Source organism: Onychostruthus taczanowskii, unplaced genomic scaffold (genome assembly GCF_017590055.1).
Source record: "Onychostruthus taczanowskii isolate IOZ18803 unplaced genomic scaffold, ASM1759005v1 scaffold57, whole genome shotgun sequence".
NCBI classification, from domain to species: Eukaryota; Metazoa; Chordata; class Aves; order Passeriformes; family Passeridae; genus Onychostruthus; species Onychostruthus taczanowskii.
This window is the reverse complement of record NW_024503346.1, coordinates 3,625,973-3,632,233: the sequence shown is the minus strand read 5'-3', so window position 1 is coordinate 3,632,233 and position 6,261 is coordinate 3,625,973.

Genomic DNA, 6,261 nt, shown 5'->3' with positions numbered 1-6,261 from the left:
CCTCTTGCTCCGTGTCTGATTCCAGGAGGAATCGCTTGTGTAATAAAAACGCAGCTTTTTTTGTGTCAAAGCTGGGCTACAGGTTTGAGTGTTGCTTGGGTTTTTGTTTTTTTCTTTCCCCACCCCCAAGACTCTCCCACCGATTTCTCTGGGTGAAATTAAGTCACCAATTTATTCATACTTTCTTTTCCCTACTTACCTATGAGCACCTCTTTGCAGGCAAAGCCACCTAGAGTGCAACACTTAAGACAAATTTCATATTGTGTAAAATACCTGATAGCTGGGACTAGAAGAACACTCCAGCTTGTGACCCCATTTTCTGTCATAATATCAGTTATTAAGTGATAATAGGTAAGGGTTTAAGATAATTTGCAGTATCTTTTCTTACAGTAGTATGTGCAGTATATCCTGTTTTGGGAAACACATGTTAGAGAGAGCACATGGGGACAGGTTGCAAACTTAATTGTGGATATTTTAAATCAAAGTGTTTCATTTAAGAATGTTTCAGTACTAACAGAGCTGTAGCCAAAATTTCTTCTGTGTATCATGCCAATATAACATGTCCACTAAAATCTGTAAGAAACTGGTTGGAAGATCACCCAGGAGTTGTCCAAGTGAGGAACACTGTTCTCTGCAACCTCACATTCTTCTCCAGCCCTGCCCCCGACTCCAGCTTCTGGTGTGGACTGTCCAGTAACACTTGCAAAGAAACCTCATTAAGATGTCATGTTTTGTCAGCTTGTCAAGCCTTGCCTTTTGTCAGTGCCTGAAGATTGAGAGGTTGGAGTGGACCATGTTCCCAGCTGCTCACAAAAGCACGGTGGTCACCAGGCAGGGCAATAGCCTCAAGCGAGCCCACAGCTCTCTGTGGAAATTTAAATTGCTTTTATTGCACCCTGTTTGTGCAAATGACAAGATGTTCTCGTAATTAATACAGGGGGGAACCTGTAAACTACTGACCTGTAAATTACTACAGAACCCCTGTAAATTGCTGAATTTAACAGTATATTGAAGTTCATGCTCAAACTGGGAAAAAAATGCTTGCTCACCTTGAGAGATGAGGAACTGCAGTGACCTGAATGTTTGTACCCTTTGTTTTGCTGGGTTAGGGAGGGTCTGTGTGTGTTCAAGTCAAGCTCCCCAAGCATCAGCAGAGTTACAGTTCAGCCTCACAGTTCTATGGGTGCTCTGTTTTGAAAAATATTGTGACTAAACATCTCTGAAAAAAGGAATTGGTTTGAAGTTATTTCCATTTGTTATATATCTAGAAAAAAAATAATTGCTTCAGATCAGGAAGTTCTAGATATTGTACTCTCACGCTGTTGGATACAGGATTGATTTTGGCAAATGCTTATGATTGTGTTTTAACTTATCGGGAAAAGAAAAAGAAGATTTATTGTGCAGTTACTGTTTAACAGAACACAGAGAGTAGGAAGTACTGGTTACATGTTGCAGGTATTATAAGTAACAATTGCATCAGTCTAAATTCTGATTCATTAATTTCATTTTCCTTATTGCAACTATTACTAATTTTTATTATAATAATGCAAATTTATCATAGAAATGAGAAATATATAACTGTATCATACATATAGATACGTCATGACAAAACAAAAAACTGTGTTGTGTGTGAACTGATTTAACAATATTTTTCAAAAAATTATTGTGTTTTCTACATGAAATTTTGAAGGCATCTTCTACATTGTTCTACCTTTTCTTCCGTGTGCTTTAATCTCAGAAGAGCCAGGGGAGACCATATCAGCACCCACTGCTGTGCAAACAAAAGGAGTAATAAAATATATTCTTAAATCAGCTACCAGAGTTCAGAAATTAAGGGCAAGGGTTTGGCCAAATGACCTAATGTAAGCTTTAGAAGAAGATAAGACATAGACTCTACAGGAAGAAAGATACTCTCATCAAAGGAATTAATACTTCTGGTACTGTAGGCCTGATTCTCATTGATTATCAAGTTGTTTGGGTCATGTATTACCTAATGACTTGACACTCTCAAAACAAGAAACATGATTAAGGAAATAGCAACAAATAAATTTTTAAAATCCAGGGTCTGTTTTGATTTGGGATAAGAAATAAAAGTTATCTGGATATGATTGTCAGTGATATTTATATATGATGCAAAATAGTTTTGTAAATCTATTTAATGATTATGTTTTCATTTAGTAAAAAAAAAAAAAAAAAAAAAGAAAATAAAAAAACCCCAGTAAAACCAGTAGTAGCCTTGGAGGTAGCAGGCAGAGATTGGAAGCCAACAGATCTAATTCACAGTGTTTTTCAGCTTTCATTTAAAGTTGTTTTACTCCATAGATTTTTTTTTTTTTCTTTTCCAGTCTCAAGACCTTTAGGGTGGATGGGTACTTTGCATAAATCTTGAGGGCCATGGACAAAATGTGTAGAATGAATCCTTCTCTTTATACCTTCAATCTTCCCAATTCCACCATCCCCTCCTGCCCTTGTGCAGCCCTGGCAGTGCTGAGCCCGGCTCAGACAATGGGAATTCCCCAGTCCTGGGACACTTCCTCATTCTTAGGGCCACCCAGGCAGCTGAAGAAAGACAATCAGCAGATCTGCCTCATTGCTGGGTATAAATATTGTATATTTGAGAACTTCTAATTGACTGAAGGGAGAATAATCTCAGGGATGAGGTCAAGGCTGAAGGAGTCCTGGAATGTGGAGCAGCTGAAACAGATGATGTTAAGGCAAGCAAGCTCAGATTCCAGATTTTATATGCGAAAACCCTGGGCTGCCATTTCAATTAGGAACATAATCTTGGGTTTGTTTAGGACTCCTCTGCCCCTTGTATCCCTGCTTTATACATCCACTCCTGTGATTGTGGGGCAATCAGAGCCCCCAGCAGTAATTCCACAGCATTTAACCTTCATCATACAGGTGACTACACAAAGCAGTTGTGACTTACAAAGAAGTTCCAGATGTGTTTAAGTAAAGTCGGTTACTGAGAGAAACCACTTTAAAAGCTGAGTTCCTAGGATGTATTTACACGAGTAATAAAGCCTGTAGTTAAAAGGTAGGGTAAGGTTTCAGCAGCAGTGCAGGATTTTTTGGCACTGATGCCTGTTCTTACAGCTCCACAGCAGGCCAGGAGGAAAGCCTGATCAATACAGATATGGTCCTAAATAAAGACAACCAATTTAATGCTTTATAAACTATTCATACCTCTTTTCCCACCCTCTTGCTTCCTATTAGTCACTGTGTTCTTTAGTGTTATTGAAAAAAAAGGTCATATTAAGCTGCAAGCTCTGTTTAGTAGCACACTCTGCACCACTCTCACAAAGCAAGCAACTTCATAGTGGTAGCTGATGTTGGAAAAATGTGCTGAAATCAGTAGGTTCTCAAGAAAACCTTATCTTCTGGTTATTATTTGTTACTTTTTGCTGGAGTTCTATAGGCAGAAAGCTGAAGTTAATCTTGTCTCCCCTCGTGTTTCAGACAGTCCCATTCAGAGCCCTTTGATGTCAGTGCAAAGAATCCCATTTTTAGTGGCCTTTGAACCAGATGTAGTAAAAGGGCAACTGAGCATTTGTAGGGGTTGCAACTGGGTAACTTGCTTAAAGGAGGAGAGTTTGGATACTCCTTTCTGTTTCCCCCTTTTTTTTAATTACTTTTAGTATTTATATATCATTAAGAGTAATGTAGATTCTTGGTAAACAGTGAAGAAGACTAATGCCTCAGCTCTGAGTGCTTCACTTTATTTAGATAAAAGCAAAGCAAAGAAGGAGCTCTGTGGCTGTTTTTCAGCCACACTAATTTAATGATTCCTGCTTGTTACAGCTATTGTGAAATTTAGGAAGGAGTTTGCATAAGATAACATATCCTGCTGTTGTAATGTACTGGAGACAGGGCTCAGATCTGTGGATAAGGAATGCTGCTGAAATCCTAAGTGTTATTATCACTACACACCACTCTCCCCAGGATCTGAACCTGACCTCCCTTCCTTGATCCAAACAATCTCTGTCTTTGTGAAAATAACAGGATTTGACAGGAAGAGAATTTTCTATAATTATTATGTGAAGCAGTTCTTTTCCTTCACATTTATTCATGTTTGGGCATGTTACTGAACAAAGAGAATTCCATATCAAAATGTGATCAATCTGAACACTTCCAGTGTTTGTAAAGAACGGACAGAGAGCTGCCAGCAAATAAGAAGCTGGAGGTGAAAAACTGATGTGGTTGTCTTGCCAAAAGAACTTCACACATTTAAAAATGAGCAAGGGCTTGGGAGGAACATCTTGTTTTTGGAGGTACAGTGGCAGGGAAGAAAACTCAAGCACCAAAACAAATCGTTTTGGGCAGAAGCCAGTCTGGAGGGTGGTGTGGAGAGGGAGGGAGTGGTGTGCATGTATAAGGGTTTGGGTCTGGCCTGGTTTTCCTTCCTCAGCAGACTGATAGGAAACTTGTGGTCAATCATTTGTAGTGTGAGTGGCTGGGGGAGTCTGCAGTCCTGGGAGGAGAGGGAGGTGTAAAGATAAGCTGGAGGAAGGGGGCTTGAGACTGGGGATGTCCCCAGAGCTATGGCTGACCCTCAGGTTATTATACAAAAAGTGAGATCCATGTGCTTCTCTGACAGCTCCTCCTTGGGAGTTCCCGTTCCTGGAGCTGGAGCCTGCCTGGATGCCTTTGAAGAGGCTTTTTTTGCATTTGTTGGGAAGCCAAAGGACCAAAAGCCCTGAATCCACTGTCCTGCCTGGAGCAGAGCCTGCAGGGAGGGTGCCCTGGGCTGCTGGAGAGGTGAGTGTTGGCCAGTGCCACTGTTGTGCCCTGGGAGCTCCTGGAACAGCAGTGGGGGGTACTGGGGCACTTTTTACAGCTCTTTTTGAGCAGAGATGCAGCAGCTTGGGTGGAATAAAAGCCTAAAGCTTGTTCTGCAAATCATGTGGTTCATAGCTCTTCTGGCTGTGAAGAGCTTTACAACATCTGCTGGCTTTTAATTAAGGGCACAAATTTTGCAGAAAAGCTTGGCCTCTCTGGGTTCTGCTGATTCCTTTTTTTGCCTGGTTAAGCACTTTTGGGGTTTTTCTCTTGCTGTGGCTCTGTGATGTGACCTGCAGGTGACTGCAAGTATTAAAAATTCCCTGTGTTAGAGCCCTGATAGACAGGAATATCTATTTACAAATCCATAGGTGAGACAGGTGTTTTCTAACAGCCAGTCTTGTTACATAATAAGGGCCGTCTGGAGCAAAGCTTAATGTAATATGTGGTGCAAAAAAAGTCCACATTGATGGCAAAAACCTGATTTATTGTAAAGCAAAGCTTAATGTAATATGTGGTGCAAAAAAAGTCCACATTGATGGCAAAAACCTGATTTATTGTAAAGCAAAGCTTAATGTAATATGTGGTGCAAAAAAAGTCCACATTGATGGCAAAAACCTGATTTATTGTATATGATGTGCCCAGGTGGACCAGACTGTTAATGTACAGCAGTCAGAATATTGTTTGATAATAATTTATTCACCTATGTAAAAACCAAACAGGCTGGTCATAACCACCTTTATTCTGTAGTAAATCTCCTCTTCAAATTTGTACTTAAGAACATTTGTAAGAGATTAATGTTTCTGGTGCTGCCTTGTATAATAAAGAAAATTTCTGCAGCAGTTTCCAGCTACTAATGAAGTTAATGACTCCTTATTGCAACTTCTTGGTAAATCCAGTTTTAAAGACAAATACAGGTCTGACCATTTCTTTTTTGGAAGGATCCACAGCTGAGACTCATCAGTTTAGCAACAACCTTGACACCATGTTTGAATATATAACCTTTCCTCTCCCCAAGTAACTTATCTCTCACTAAGAAAAGACTTTCAGAGAGAAATAAACAAGTGTCTGCCTGTATGAACTAGTAAAGGGAAAATAAAATGAAAAATGAACTTGTATTATTTAAACAGTGTGACATGACAAACTGCTAGTGCTGCTCACACCTAGCCCTCTGAGAGCAGCTTGCTTTGTTGATAAGCTTTGATTGAACCTGAACCTTTAGTTCCTGAACCTATTTTTGTGAATAAATTACATTTTGCAATGGCATATTATAATTCCTCAGATTTGTTGGGATGAAATCACACAAATGTCTGAATGCAGAGACAAGCCAAGCTGGGCATCAATGTAGTGAGTGCTGTCAGCCCTCTGGGGTTATTCCAGTTTGGTGCAGAGCTGAGCAGGTCACATCACTGCAGCCCTGGAGAGGATGGCTGGGGGCTCAGGGGCTGAGTGAAGCCTGGGTGACACCTGCAGACCTCG